The following is a 15862-nucleotide window of genomic DNA, read 5'->3' on the forward strand; positions in this document are numbered from 1 at the left end:
AATTTCTAGTTTCATACTATTGTTGTCAGAGAAGCTGTTTGATAAGATTCCAATCTTCTTATATTTACTGAAAATTGTTTTTTGTCCTAACATGTGGTCTATACTAGAAAATTTTCTATGTACACTTGAAAAATAATGTATATTCTGTTGCTTTGGGGTAAAATGCTCTGAAAATATCAAGTTAATCAATCTGATTTAAGGCCATTCTTTGCTTCTTGACTTTCTGTTTGAAAGATCTATTCAATACTGTCAATGGGGTGTTAAAATTCCCTACTCTTACTGTATTATTATCCATCTCTCCCTTTATGTCTATTAAGATTTGCTTTATATATTGGGTTCTCCTATGTTGGCTGCATAAATGTTTACAAGGGTTATATTCTCTTGTGGGATCACTCAATTTATTATGATTCAGTGTCCTTCTTTGTCTTTTATTATAGTCTCTGTTTAAGTCTATATGTCTCATGTAAGTATTGCTATTCCAGGTTTTTAAAAATTTCTATTTGTGTGAAGTATCTGTTTCCATCACTTTAAGTCTGTGTGTATCTGTCGTTCTGAGGTGGGTCTCTTGTAAATAGCATATTCAAGGGTGGGCAAAATTAGCTTTACAGTTATTCATATAGAAAATAATACAATAATTAAAACTAATAATACAAGAATAAACTCTGAGTTTAATGTACTTACAACTGTAAACCTACTTTTTTCAATGCTGTGTATGGGTCTTGTTATCTTATCCATTCAGATACTCTATGTCTTTTGTTTGGAGCATTTAAGTCATTTTTACTTAAAGTGATTATTGATAGGTATATATTTATTGACATTTTATTCTTTATAACTATGTTCCTCTGGCTCTGGTCAGTGTCTTGCTCAGTGGTTAGAGTGTAGGACCATGCACTTAAGAGTCACAGGTTCAATTCCATGTTAAGAAAATGTACCTGAGTTATAGAATCAATCCCAGGTCCTAGTCAGGGAGCATGCAGGAGGCAACAACGTGTCTCTCTCACATTGATGTTTCTCTCTCTCCCTCCTTCCCTCCTTTCCACTCTCTCTATAAAATCAAAGAAAAAAATATTATTGGGTGAGAATTATAAAAACAAGCAATCAAACAAAAAAATAACCAAACAAAAATAACTACTCTCCTCTCATTTATTTTCCTTCTCTTTTCAAGAAGACCCTTTAACATTTCTTTTAATACTTCTAGGAAGATCTTTGTTTCCCCTTCAATTTTAAATGAAAATCTTGCTAGGTAAAGTAACCTTGGTTGTAGTTCCCTACTTTTCATCACTTTGTGTATTTGGTGCCAATTCCTTTTGGTCTGCAAAGTTTCTGTTGACAAATCACCTGTCTTAAGAGATGTCTTATAGGGAACTAATTATCTCTTCTTGCTGCTTTTAAGATTCTCTCATTGTCTTTAACCTTTGATATTTTAATTATGATGTGTTTTGGTGTGGGCGTCTTTGGGATCATCTTGTTTGGGACTCTACATGCTTTCTAAACTTGTGTATCTTTTTTCTTTACCAGGCCAGAGAAGTTTTCAGTCATTATTTCTTCAATTAGGTTCTCAATCCCTTGCTCTCTCACACTCCTTTTGGTATGCCTATGATGGCAATGTTGTTATGCTTCATGTTGTCCCAAAGATCCCTTAAACCAGTGGTTCTCAACCTGTGGGTTGCGACCCCTTTGGGAGTCGAACAACCCTTTCACAGGGGTTGCCTAAGACCATCGGAAAACACATATATAATTGCATATTGTTTTTGTGATTAGTCACTATGCTTTAATTATGTTCAATTTGTAACAATGAAATTGGGGGTCACCACAACATGAGAAACTGTATTAAAGGGTCACGGCATTAGGAAGGTTGAGAACAACTGCCTTAAACTATCCTCATTTTTTAAAATTCTTTTTTTTTTTTTTCTGCTCTGGTGTTTTCTGCTACCTTGTCTTCCAAATCACAGATTTGATTCTCTGCTTCATCCAACCTACTATTTATTACTTTTAGTCTATTCTTCATTTCTGATTTGTTCTTTTTCATAGTTTCTATGTCATTTTTCTTGCTGTTGCTGTTCTTACTAAGTTCCTTGAATTTCTCATCAAGTTCCTTGAGCCATCCTTATAAGCATTGTTTTGAACTCTATCTCTGATAAATTGCTTGCCTCCATTTCACTTAGTTTTTTGTTGTTGTTTTTTTCTGGCGATTTATTTTGTTTTTTCATTTTTGGCATGTTTCTTTCTGTGCTTGCATAGTATAATAAAGAAAAAGGTCTCCCCATTTTTGCTGTCTCTTTGTGTTTGTTCCTATCTATTAAATAGGTCTTCTATGTCTCTCAGTCTAGGTAGGATGGCCTTATGTAGTAGGTGTCCTGTAAAACCCAGTGGCACAGTCTCCTTGATCACCTGAACTGGCTGCTCCACACATGTCCCTGTGTAGGTTATGTGATTACTTCCGCTGTAATTGAATCTTGATTGCTATTGGTCTGTTCATGTGTGGGATCCAACCTCAGGCAGACTGACTTTGAGGATCAAGTCAACCACAGTGTATGAGAATCTGTTCAAGTGCTGACCACATTAAATGAAATTCACATCAGCATTGTATTGTGCCTGTGGAGATCTCCCTTTAAATATACCACTTGTGAGGCTAATTGGGTCCTGCTCTGATATTGTCTGAAGCTGGCCATTGAGTGTTTTTGTTCTGGGGCCTTTTGGGAGCAACTCTGGTGCAGGTTAATGTTAGACCCTGCCTGTGACTTGCCATAGGCAACCTGTTTGGAACTACAAAGTAATCCACAGATCATGACTCCCTCTGTTGAGTTTTTGTAACAATAGAAAGAACCAAGCTTCACACCAAGGCCAGCTTTCACCAGCCCAGAGCCTGGGGGCAGGTCAGAAAAAAGCTTGAGGCACCCAGAGATCTACCTCCACTTGCCTCCACCTGTTGGATGTCTAGTCAGCTTGGTCACTGGAAGAGCTTCTGGTGGTACTCAAGTTGCATAAAGTATGTTCTCACTGAGTCACCAGGTAGTGATGAGTGGTGTTCTCCAGACTGATACAGGTTCAAACTCAGTGTCAGTGCTGGGTCTGAGGTCATTCAACAAAAGTCTGAGGGTATACATGGTCTAGCTTCCCCCCTCACTGGTTGTCTGAAGACCTTTGTGGTTTGCCAAGTCTCAGGGAGATGGCAGGGTGAGGCCTGCAGAGTTTATCAGGCCCAAACAGTTCAAGATTTCACTATGTGAAGAGAGGGCTCTGCACTGGTCAGGTATGTGAGGGAAAAATGTGCCCCATCCTAGATCCACAAAACTCAGTCTGTCCCAGATTATGAGGTACCTGAGCTCAGCAGGGCAGGGCCAGATATCAGGAAAGTGGGGCTATGGAATCTCTCATGAGGTGGAATTGATGGTCAGGCTTGGGGAAAGGTGGGTTGAGTTACCCCCATCCCAGGGCCACACAATTCAAGTCTGTCTCAGATTCTATCCAGACCTCCTCCATTGGCTGGGGGCACCAGGATTCCAAAAGGTGGGGCAGTCAGGAGTCAGGAGAGTGTGGCTGCAGGGAGCCAGGAAGGTGGGGCAAGCAGATCTCCTGTGAGGAGGAGGTGTCATTCAGGTTCACTAGAAAGTGTGTGTGTGTGTGTGTGTGTGGGGGGGGTGTCTTTTGCCCCAAAGCCGCAAAACTCAGTTTCTGGTAAACCTGAGTCTGTTTGGACCTCTACTCTCTGGCCAGGGAGCTGACTCCTCAGTAGGGAACAAGATCTGAAAAATAAGGCAAAAGAGTGTACAGGGTACAGTTATTGCACTCCCCAAGGCTGATGCCATAAGGAGGGGAGTGCTCCACCCAAGAATGTGGTGTTTGTGGTGTGGGAGTGGGACTTAGTACAGGGATCTTGGTGGCTGTATCTTTAGCTCTCTGCCCAGAGCCATAAACCCCAGTCTCTCTTCATATGACTATCCACTTCCCCCCTCATTTCACCAGAGCCCAGGGTGAATGGCTGTGAAGGAGGTTTTGCATTGACCCTTTAAGAGGTTGCCTGTGTCTCTAGCAAACTCTCATCTCTCCCTGGTGGACAGAATCCCCACTGATTTTCACAGCCAGGTGACCACATGTGGATGTCTCTTCCTGGCTCTTGTGCTCTAGGCTGGGAAGCCTGGCGTTGGGTTGAGACCCCATGCTACTCAGGGGGAACATTTGAAACTATGATATCTTTCTGGAATCGCAGCAAGGCCAGCCCTTTTCACATCTTCATCCTTCCTACCAGTCTAGATGTGGCTTCTTCTGGAAATCCTTAGTTATAAGACTTCTGTTCAGCTACTCATCAGTTTGTTATTCAGGTTAACTTTTTTATATTTTAGTTGTAATTCCATTTTGGTCCTGGGAGGAGGTGAGTGCACCATTTATCTACTCTGCTGGCATCTTGGGACCATTAATTTGTATATCTACTTTCTTAAAGTATCTGTCCAAGTCCTTTGTCCATTTTACTTGTCTTTTAATTATTGAATTATAGAGATTCTTTATGTTTTGTATAAAGTCATTAGTCTGGGCAATCCACTTACTTGCTTCCATATATTATGAGTATATGTTTTTACTTTTTGATGATGTATCACTCAATATTTTTTCTCTACTGGTTATTGCTGTATGTAAACTATCTTTGTCTACCCATTGATAATTAAAATATTTTTTCTATGTTTTCTCAAGGTTTTTATTTTAGGCCTATATTCATTTCAATATAATTTTGAGGTTTGACTATGTGGTTATTTTCTTATCCCCAAAACATTTATTGTGATTTTTATTTTTAATTGAATGTTTTGACAAGGTTTGGTTGAAAACCAGTTAACCATGTGAGATTATTTTTGAACTTGATCTTCTGTTACATTGATCTTTATGACAATATCATATGGTCATAATTACTCTGCCTTTAAAATAAATTGTAATATCAAGTAATGAAAAAACTATAACTTGTTCTAGTTTTTCAAGTTTATTTGACTGTGCTATATTCTTTGTATTGATATATCAATTTTAAAACCAGATTCTCAATTTCTTTAACATGCCTTCTATAATTTCAATTGGGACACATTTAACCTGTATTCTTGAATGTCATTCAGAGATATGTCCTCTGCCTTCTTTTTATTAAATGCACGTCTTTGAATGTTCCTTCTTTCAATAATAAAAACAGAACAAGGAAATTGACTTTATTCAGGCTATTGCAAGAGAGAGAGCACCCAAGATTTGAAGACGAGAGTGCAGGATGGTATCACCTTATCTATATACTAGAGCAGTGGTTCTCAACCTTCCTAATGCCGTGATCCTTTAATTCAGTTCCTCACGTTGTGGTGACCCCCAATTTCATTATTAAAGCATAGTGGAACATAATTAAAGCATAGTGATTAATCACAAAAACTATGTAATTATATATGTGTTTTCCGATGGTCTTAGGTGACCCCTGTGAAAGGGTGGTTCGACCCTCAAAGGGGTCGTGACCCACAGGTTGAGAACCACTGTACTAGAGGCTCAGTGCATGAAATTCATGCAAAGGGCTCAGCCCTTGCAGCCCCAGCTGCCTCAGCCAGCTCTGGCAGCCCCAGCTTCGTCCAGAAGGTTGTCCAGATGGTTGTTCTGCTGTTTGGTCTAATTAGCATATTAACTTTTTATTATATAGGATATAAAAGGCTAAGTGACCCACCATCCGTCTGACCAACCATCGAACTGACCGATCGGCCAGTAGATATGATGCACACTGGAAATTTAAAAATAAACGTTGACTCACCCATGCATGATCCATATAAAGTTCTCTCTTCTTAGAGGGGATTTTTGACAACGTCTCAGTGTTGTGCTATTTGCTATGCAATCAGCCATATACAAATGAGTTTAAAGTACTATAGTGTTTGGGGATGTTTCAGAAAGTTGTCTCTTAAAACAAATATGAGATCAGAGGATTCTGCTTAGAGAAAATGTTTAGTAATACTTGGAGATGGCAGACTTGATAGCAGGTTTCATTTAGGAATGGATATTATTGAAATCCCCCATGAAATGATTTGTAACAGATCTATTATTGAAGCTCCCTTTGGAAATAGTATATCTATAGATACTATTAAAAATATATCTAAACATGCAATTCTTTGTCCTAAAAATGAGCATGTTCATAAATTAAAAGAAGAAATTTTGGACATACTCAATGGAGATTGTCACACCTATTTGAATGATGATTCCATCAATTCAATGGATGATGGTAAAAAGGAAAATTTTCCCATCGAATTTCTTACTAGTATTACTCTTTTGGGAATGCCATGTTATAAATTAAAATTGAAAGTGGGTGCAATCATCATACTACTGAGAAATCTTAATAGGAAATGGGGTCTTTGTAATTGTCCTAGATTTATTATCAAAAGATTATGACCTAACATAATCGAAGCTGAAGTATTAACAGGATCTGCGGAAGGAGAGGTTGTTCTGATTCCAGGAATTGATTTGACCCCATCTGACACTGGCCTCCCATTTAAACTGATTCGAAGGCAGTTTCCCATGATGCTAACATTTGTGATGACTATTAATAAATCACAAGGACAAACTCTAGACAGAGTAGGAATATTTCTACTTGAACCCGTTTTCTGACATGGTCAGTTTTATGTTGCTTTCTCTCGCGTTCGAAGACAATGTGACATTAAAGTTGTAAATACTTCATCACAAGGGAAATTAGTTAAGCACTCTGAGAATTTTTTACTCTTAATGTGGTATACAGGGAGATATTAGAATAAGTTTAATCAATGTATCAGTCATTGTTTTTATCAATGTTGTTTTTATATCATGTTTTTGTTATTTTTATATCATGTCTTTGATGGTTTTATATCATGTTGTTATTGTTTATTTATTAATCAATTTATATATTATTTTCATATACATTTTATGAATTTTCTTTTATCTCTAACACTTCTATTATAGAGAAAGGGTAAATAGCTATATCAAAATATTTTGTATTTTAATTTTATAATACTATATTATACATACTATTTTGACATGTAAATTTTTGCAGTAGCGTAATTACTGCACAAATCTTTCTTCTAATTAATTTCCTTTCAATGTGCATAAATCCGTGCACTGGGCCACTAGTACTTTTATAAGAAACAATAGACGAGTAATAGTTGGAATGATTTAGAGTCAGGATTGATTTTGCAATCAGGGGATGTCACAGTCAGCGAAACAAGAAATTATCTCTGTATCTAGCTATGTTAGAGAACAAACAATTCAGCTAACCATTCATGAGGAAAAAAATGGGAAATTGAAGGGTTTGTTTCTGGCCTTGTTAGGTTCACACAAAATGTCAAAGATCTGTGTTTAGCTTTTTCATAGGTAAACAAGGGAGTTATATGTCAGTCTGATGGGAGTCTGTATAACTTATGAAAAAGAGTGGACAGCAAGTCTAAATAAATCACGTGGGGAAGTATTGCTCTTTGTGATAGGCCATGCTCTAGGATACAAAAGAGTGGAGGAGATTTATTAGCCATCGCTGTTTCTACGGCTTGGGTAAAGTTAAACATTGTCATCTCTTAGGGAATTTCCATATCTCTACTTAACCTTTATTTTATTTGGCCAGTTTTTCTATGTAATGTGGTTTGGGGTTACAGATGTCTCCTAATATTTTTAAAACTTTCTGAGAGGAGAAGGCAGAAAAAAATTTAATGGTGCTACTTAAAACTGAAAGTTCTAAAAATAAATATTAGATACAAGACCACAAAAGAGATATGTAAGACAATGAAAACATTTTCATATCACATGTGTTACTTATTTGTATTCTTTTATATATTTTTTTTTCTTCTTTGGCACTTTTTTTTTATTTCCTGGAAACTTGTTCTTATCATTGTTCATGTAGATATTTTATTATCAAATCAATTATAAGAATTTCACTTCATTTCCTAGCAAAAATTCCATTATGCAGACATCTTTACTATTCTGCTAAATTTTATAGAATCAGAACTAAGAAAATATTGCCAAATAATTTTAAGGGGATTTTATTATTGGAGTGAAAGTTATTTAAAGTATTAATAAAAATTTGGAGTATTTAATTTGTTTTCCAAAACACACAAGGTAATTTTAAGTATGGACCCAAAGACAGGCTTATATGAATTGACTGCTTATTTGATTATTATTATATAACATTGCAAATATATTAAATATGATGTTAGTATTGATTTTTATTACTTAGAAAAAATTTTTGGCTTTTTTATACAATAGGTCATTATTGAAATTCATCACTTGCATACTTTACTCATTATCTGCAAGCTGCCAAGTGTATAGATGATCTTGTAGCCAAAAAAGAAAGGGACACCCGAAGATAATAATTATAACTTTGCAAGAAAAAGATGAAGATTCCCTTGACCATTTACCTCCCTAGAACTGAGTGAAGATGTTTGAATTTTTCTGAAACTAATAATCATGGTAATAATGTTTTAATCAAACAAATGTGATTCCATCTGAGATTGTATTTTATATATTTTATGTATCATTAGTGAGCAATAAACATGAGAACTTTTATATATCTAACCATGTATTTCAGCTCCAAAAGGGACTTAAGTTGAGACAAAAAATAAGGCATTTACATAGTGAAGCAATATAAGAAAAAATGGTATTATGTAATTACATCAAAATGAGGTTTATATTTTCACACTTTGGGGGAATGGATTGTGGCATATGACCATAATTTATTTGAAATAATAAATGGTCACTAGTTAAAGTTACAATAAAATATGAGCCTCAAATATTCCAAGTGAATATTAACCAGAGAATGTGGAGATATCACAATTATAATTGGCCTAGTTATTATTTAAATAGTGTTTCAAATTTCAGTGCCTCAAACTTAATAGAAATAAAACATTGGAGACAGTACCGTGGAAAGGAAAAGAGATGATTAAACAGTTAGAAAATCAGAATAACATGTAAAACCTTAAAAGTGATATTTTCGTGACTTAGATAAAACACATCTAATGAAGAGATCTAATAATAGCACTGTATGTGGTATGTGAGTGAGCTCCTATATTAGTAAATGGACAATTGTTCTCCCCTTGCACCAGGGCAGAAACAAAGAACTGAACTAAATTGCAACAGTAATGATTTAGCTAAAAGTTATAAAATGCAGGAGATATTACTCCAATCATTGACCTCAAATTTATATCACTCTGCAAAGAATTTCAAAGAAAAAAGTGCATGGCCTTTTATAATGATGATGTATAATTAATTAGTCATTTAGTCTTTCTAAATCTTAGTTTCCTCATCTATGAAAATTTTAAAAATCAAGTACATTTTCATCACAATTAATGGTCTTCTTTCACCAGCAATATCTTATTTTTTATCACTACAACAACTCTGTGAATTAGATGTGACAAGAATCTACATGCTGTTCTATGGTTCAGGACATAGACTCAGAGTCCCAGGGATTCTCAGGGATATCAACCTAGATCCCAAGATTCTTGGAATACTTGTGCTTCCCCTGCACCATGCTCAATAGTATTGAACTTCTTAATCTACATAGGAGAAAAATATAAAAGCCAAGTCAGTAAGTCTCAGCACTCACTTAATCTCTACTCACATGGTCTCAAGAAAAGAGAAGATTCATATATACCAAGGAAAAGTATTCCTTGAAGTTAATATTAGTGTATGAAAAATAAAATGTGGACATAGCACTGCAAGATATTAATTATAAAAACATACATTTCTATGTTCCAAGGACGTATTTGATCTCTTAAATTTTAAACAAAGTATGCATTGTTTTTGCTTAATAAGCCCTCATTAATGTTATTGATAAACTGTCTAATATTTTAGCTAATTTTGATTTTGAATTAGGGTCTTGTTTTTTGTTTTTATTGCACAAATAAATAGTTGATTAATTAATTACAGCATAGTTATTACATAATACTAATGTTGGAAAAAATGAAAATGTGAAATTATCTTTAGGAAACATGATATGCATAAATATAAAGCTTATTTTCTGTATAATTAGACTAAAAGGAAAAAAAATCTGTTTTTGATACCTGTAGAATATTGAGTTCAAGCACCTAATAACAATTATCAACTACAAATGGGGCTTTTTAATACCTTTTGAAATTCAACAGTTTTTATATCTGGTGAAATATTCACTTCTCCCCACTGCCCCACCAAAGGGTCAATAGTGAATGGATAGATCATTTAGATTCTCTTACTAGGAAAATTGCATACAAATATATTTTGAGATTTCATCTACACTAATAAAAGAGAAACATGCAAACTGGTGTCACTCTGCTATGCCCACCAGCCAATCAGGATAAGTATGCAAATTAATCCAACAAAGATGGTGGTTAATTTGCATATGCAGGCACGGAGCCTGGCCGGAGTATAGACTGAAGACTGAAGACTGAAGACTGAAGAGGCTTGCCTTCTCCACTGAGGCTGGAGCGAAGGCCTGGGTCCCGGGTGCCAGAGGAAAACTGTTGCCAGCATCTAGGGGAAGGAATGCCTATTTCATGAATCTCTTCATGCAACGGGCCTCTAGTTAATTAATACAAAGAGAAGCAGACAAAAATATATGGAAAAATCTAATAAAATAAATTTTCTGAGTAATAATGACAGCAAAGTATAGAAGCAGAGACATTTATAAAATGACAGCCATTTGAGTTCTTAAAAAATCACCTGAGCTTCTGCTAGACCTATTATTTGATTAAACTATGAGATTACCAGAGGAGAAGCAAGGTGAGAGGAGGTAGAAAAGGTCATACGGGGGATAAATGGTTATTGAAAGTGACTTGATTTGAGATGGGGAGCACAATACAATATACCAAGGATGTATTCTAGGATTGTGCACTTGAAACCTATATAATGTTATTAACCATTGCCATCCTTATAAATTCAATAAAAACCATGATTACATTTTTTGTAAGTAGAGAATAATCAAATATTGAAATTATTTTTTATTCACCAGATAGAATTCATAATGACCCATAAAGACATTGCCTTCTCTGTATACCCTATTCTTATTCCAGTGAATTTTCTCTCTGAATCTTCATTCTTAAGAGTAATGAATGTAAATTTTCTGTCCAAGAATGCTAAGAAACAACTATAATTTTTAAAGAGAGAGGCAGGAGATTTGTTTTAAAGCTCTGTACATAATTAACACTCTCATTTCATTCATATTTTATGTTTATTTGATGTGTTCTAGAGGTAGGTGTACATTATACAAAGCAACCTCCTTTCTCCTAGGCAGTTATAGTTCACTATGGAACAAGATCATAAAGAAGATTGTGCTTTTCCCACAGCAAACAGAAAAGAAAGGTTGTAGGAATTACTTAAAGCGTGAACTTTGGAGACAGACAAACCTGGTTTTAGTATGCTTTTTATTTATTTTTATTTTTTGCTTAGTCACAATACTGTACCTTTCCCCATACTTGATCATTAAGTAATTGCACTATTACTCATACAACCTAGAAATCTAGGGAACATTCTTTGGTCCTTTATAAAAATTATTACATATGTTAGATCTTTAAAAAATTCCTGTAAATTTTTACTTAAAAATATATTAATTTTTTTCTACTGTGACTACTACACTACTAATATAACACATAAACACACTTATACATATGAACATATATTTGGAGATAGATAAATATCTACAAATGTATTGTTTCCTATACCAATCATTATCTATAATAATAAAAGGGTAATATCTAATTAGATTGAATGTCTTCTGGATGTCATTCCAGACGTCATTCCTGAAAAAGCCAGGGCCAGAGGGAAGTCAACTGGGTCCTGGGTGCCTGCTGGTGGCCAGAGGAGGGAAGCCTGGGTCCTGGGTGCCGGAGGGAAGCCAGTGCCAGCATCTGGGGCAAGGAAGGCCTACTCTTGCGCAAATTTTCGTGCATTGGGCCTCTAGTCCTATATAATAAAAGCCTAATATGTAAATTGTCCCCTCGACTGGGAGTTCAACCAAGAGTTTTACCAGGGTTCAGGGCCGGCCAGCCAACCCCCCCGTGGCCCCTCCCCTCGGCCTGCAGTGGCGGTGGCGGTGGCAGCAGGCAGCTGGGGGAAGGGAGGCCCCCAGCTGGCAGCAGCGGCCAGCAGCTCCTAGGGACCCTACCCATGTGCACTGGGCCTCTAGTATATAAATACATGTAGCCATGTTATATCCTTCCTATATAAATTAATATATAAAATATACTATATATTAAGTTGTGATTATTCAATGAAAATGATATTATATGTATATACATCTTTTAAATTTAATAATCACTAAAAATTAATGCTACATATAGAGTAGCATTATTTTCCCCATTTACAGGTGATGAAAATGATGCCAAGAGAGTTTAGTCATGTTGCTTAACCCATTGTACTCCATAAGCATCTGTAGGCACAAGCAGTGGACCTTCCCCACATGTCACATGCATCTATAAAAAAAAAAAAAATGTTTTCCCTGACCAACTTTAAAATCACTTTTTGTGAGAATTTTCAGCTGAATATATTCAAGAACACCTGAATTGTAGATAATATATTTATTTTTATAATATTCATTGAAAATTGATTTTTTAAGTTAAATTCAAAATATCGTGGGTGTGGGGATGGTTTCCATTTTGGACACATGGCAGTTAACTGGTTAAGATTGAGAAATATAGTCAAGATTGGAACATAGGCAATTTTACTTCAGTGTCTGAAAGTTCCTAACCACCAACCATGGACTATTTCTTTCTTCACACCACACAGGTAATCATTAACACATACCTCTACTGAGGGAAAATTCATAACGCACTCCTTCATCCTTGCTCTATGCCACTGAATCCCAAACTTTTCATACATGCAACACTGGTAGTTTAAAAGTTACATGGGATAATGCCAGATGCTTAGGTATATAAGTGGAGCTTTTTGGACAGTCTGCCCAGGAAAGGACTAAAAAAAATCTAAAAAATACCTTAAGTTTACACTGCAGGCTGATCTTCAGCATAGAGACAGCTCACAATAGTAGCCCCCACACCCCAAAATCAATAAATAAAACAATAAAGATAGGGGGCAATCTAATTTTCATAGGTAATACATTATTAGACTCAAATGCCCAATGTTCAACACAATAATCAGAAGGCATACAAAGAAATTGGAAAAGTATGGCCCATTCAAAGGAAAAATAGTCAATAAAAACTGTCAATGAAATAAACCTAATGGCAGATATACTGGACAAAGACTAAAAAGCTATCTTAAAGATACTTAAAGAATTAAACAATATGAAGTAAAAAAAATAATGTTTGAACAAAATGAAAACAAGAAAGATCTCAAATCAACAACCTAACTTTATAATTTAAGGAACTAGTAAAAAAAGAACATGAACATGTGAAAACATGGATGACTCTTGATGCCATTATGCTAAGTGAAATGTCAGATAAAATTTAACTGTACAAATTCTACTTACATAAAGCACTTAGAGTAGTCAAAATCATAAAGCCCGAAAGTATAATGGTAGCTGGGTGAGGGGAGAATGGGAAATTATTGTTTAATGGGTATAGAAAAACAATTTTCACTTTTTCATCTCATGGCAAACATAAACTAATTATTAAAAGTCTGCAGCACACCAAACAATATATTATATATTTTGCCAATCTGACAAAAAGTAGGTATAGTTTTGATTCATTCATACAGAGGTATCAAACATTGCTGAGAGAACTGAGCTAAAATAGTTCTCCTTAGAATATCTGCCCCTCAAAAATAAATTGTTCTTTATTGAGCCATAAATATTTCATTAGTGAAGGCATACAAAATATTTCCCTTTTGATAATTCTGCCTAAAAATTGGATAATTGTGTGCATGCTATCTGGTCAACTGAAATATTTTAAGTGTCTGAGAAATTGAAGCTACTGTTTCATAACTTAAACATTATCCATGATTACTAATAATCTTGGATTGAATTTATCAAGCTCAAGGCAATTATAGTGTTAAATAAGCAATTTAAAATTTAACAAATAATTTTGTATAGGGGAGTTTGTGTCTTTGCACTGGCATAAACTGAAAACAAGTAGCGGACAATAGCATTCCCACTGTAGTGATATTTGGCCCTATGTCTTAGGATAATAAATACCATCATGACCCATTTTAGGTACTATAGAATTTTGATTAAAACTCATTGTTTCTGAGCCAAGAGAGGCTTTTCACTCCCACTCCAAAATTCCAAACTGTCCTCAACAATAAGGATTACAATTTGAGAAAATGTCTTGAAAGGAATTAATTAAAAGTGGCCTGACAAAAATCAATCAAATGAACAAACAACAGCTGCGCTCCCTTGGACCTAAAAGATTAAGGGAGTGCAGTCTGACTGACTTGGATGAAAAACTGTTCAGACTACAGAGCCCTCAAAAAAGGTGGCTGGCTAGATCCTGCTCCCATAGAGACTTGGGTGAGGCCAATCCCATAGCAGATATAAGTGTTTATCATATAACCCACTAGTTAGAGTAATCCAGTTGTCAAGAAACTGAAGAGTGCTTATTACTTTTACTGGAGGAATACTGTGACATACATATATATATATATAATCCTAATTTATGATTTTAAGAGATTTAGAGGTAATAAGAATGATTGTTTTCTTTTGTTTTGCCCACTCATCCTCTCTATTCCTTTTTTAATGAATTTATTTGGGGTGACATTGGTTAATAAAATTATATAGGTTTTAGGTGTATAATACTATAATACATCCATCCATATATTATATTGTGTGTGTACCATCTCAAGTCAAGCCTCCTTCTATCACCATTTATCCCTTCTTTTTTCTCTTCTACCTCCCTCCAACTCCCTTTCCCTCTGGTAATCACCATACCACTGTCTGTCTATGAGTTTGTTTTTTGCTTAATCTCTGACTGTTCTTAGACCTAGTTATGTGCTGGCCAGGTTTTTGATATAATAGTCTGATATAAATCAACCCCAAAATATTCTTCAATGTTCCCTAGATGTTGCATTGCTTCACAAATCATTTTTTTAAGCATAACATCCACTGCTTGAGGTGGGATTCTGAAATCCACTGCTGAACTCACATTATCAGGTTAGTAGATTCAGCCTTAATTTGTTTTTGCTTACTATTTTTCCCCGTTACTATCTATAATTTTTATTTTCAGGGAAAAAGGAAAAACATATATATTACTATTACTCCAACAATTCTTCAAACTATTTGATTGGGAGATAGTATTGCATTCATAAAACTCATTGTTTTTTATACTTTCTTTTATCAATTGAATATTCTCCCTCCATTATTATTAATTTAGCCACAAATCCATTGACTTATAGGAGAGACTTGTCTCCCATAAACATTATGTTAATTGAGTACCTGCAGATTTATGGCTTAGAACAAGCTAGTTTATTTTCAGTTCACTGCCACCTTTATATAAAAGGAAAATTAAGCTAAATTGTCCAAATTTTCCAAAAGGAGTCTCTTTAATCTGAATCCTTGGTAACCAAGGCTGATGCTTTTCAAAATAGTATTCATTTCTCAAAATAAATTTTAAATTAACAAGATGAAGCTTTGTTTAATAAAGTGGAAAATGCTATAAGATACCAATATTTGGGCTCTAGGAGTTTTCATTGTATTGCTATATATAAGCATGCAAGATAAAGCAGGTTAATGTATGGATTGAAGCCATTTTGAAACATAAAAGGAAATTATGCTTAAAATGTTTTCATTTTTCCTGTATGTTTGCAAAAAAACAAACTTACTTTATCTTGAGGATTATTATTAATTTAAATCTTCTCTCTTTTAAAACTAAATTAATGTCATACTATATACTATAATGATTTGCTAGAATGCCATAAAAAAGTACAATTGGTGGCTTAAACAGTTGAAATGTATTGTTTCATAGTTATTGTGGCTAGAAGTCCAAAGTCAAGATAT

This window comes from Myotis yumanensis, unplaced genomic scaffold (genome assembly GCF_028538775.1).
Source record: "Myotis yumanensis isolate MYYU_CA2020_CCGP unplaced genomic scaffold, mMyoYum1.0.hap1 SCAF_3, whole genome shotgun sequence".
NCBI lineage: Eukaryota > Metazoa > Chordata > Mammalia > Chiroptera > Vespertilionidae > Myotis > Myotis yumanensis.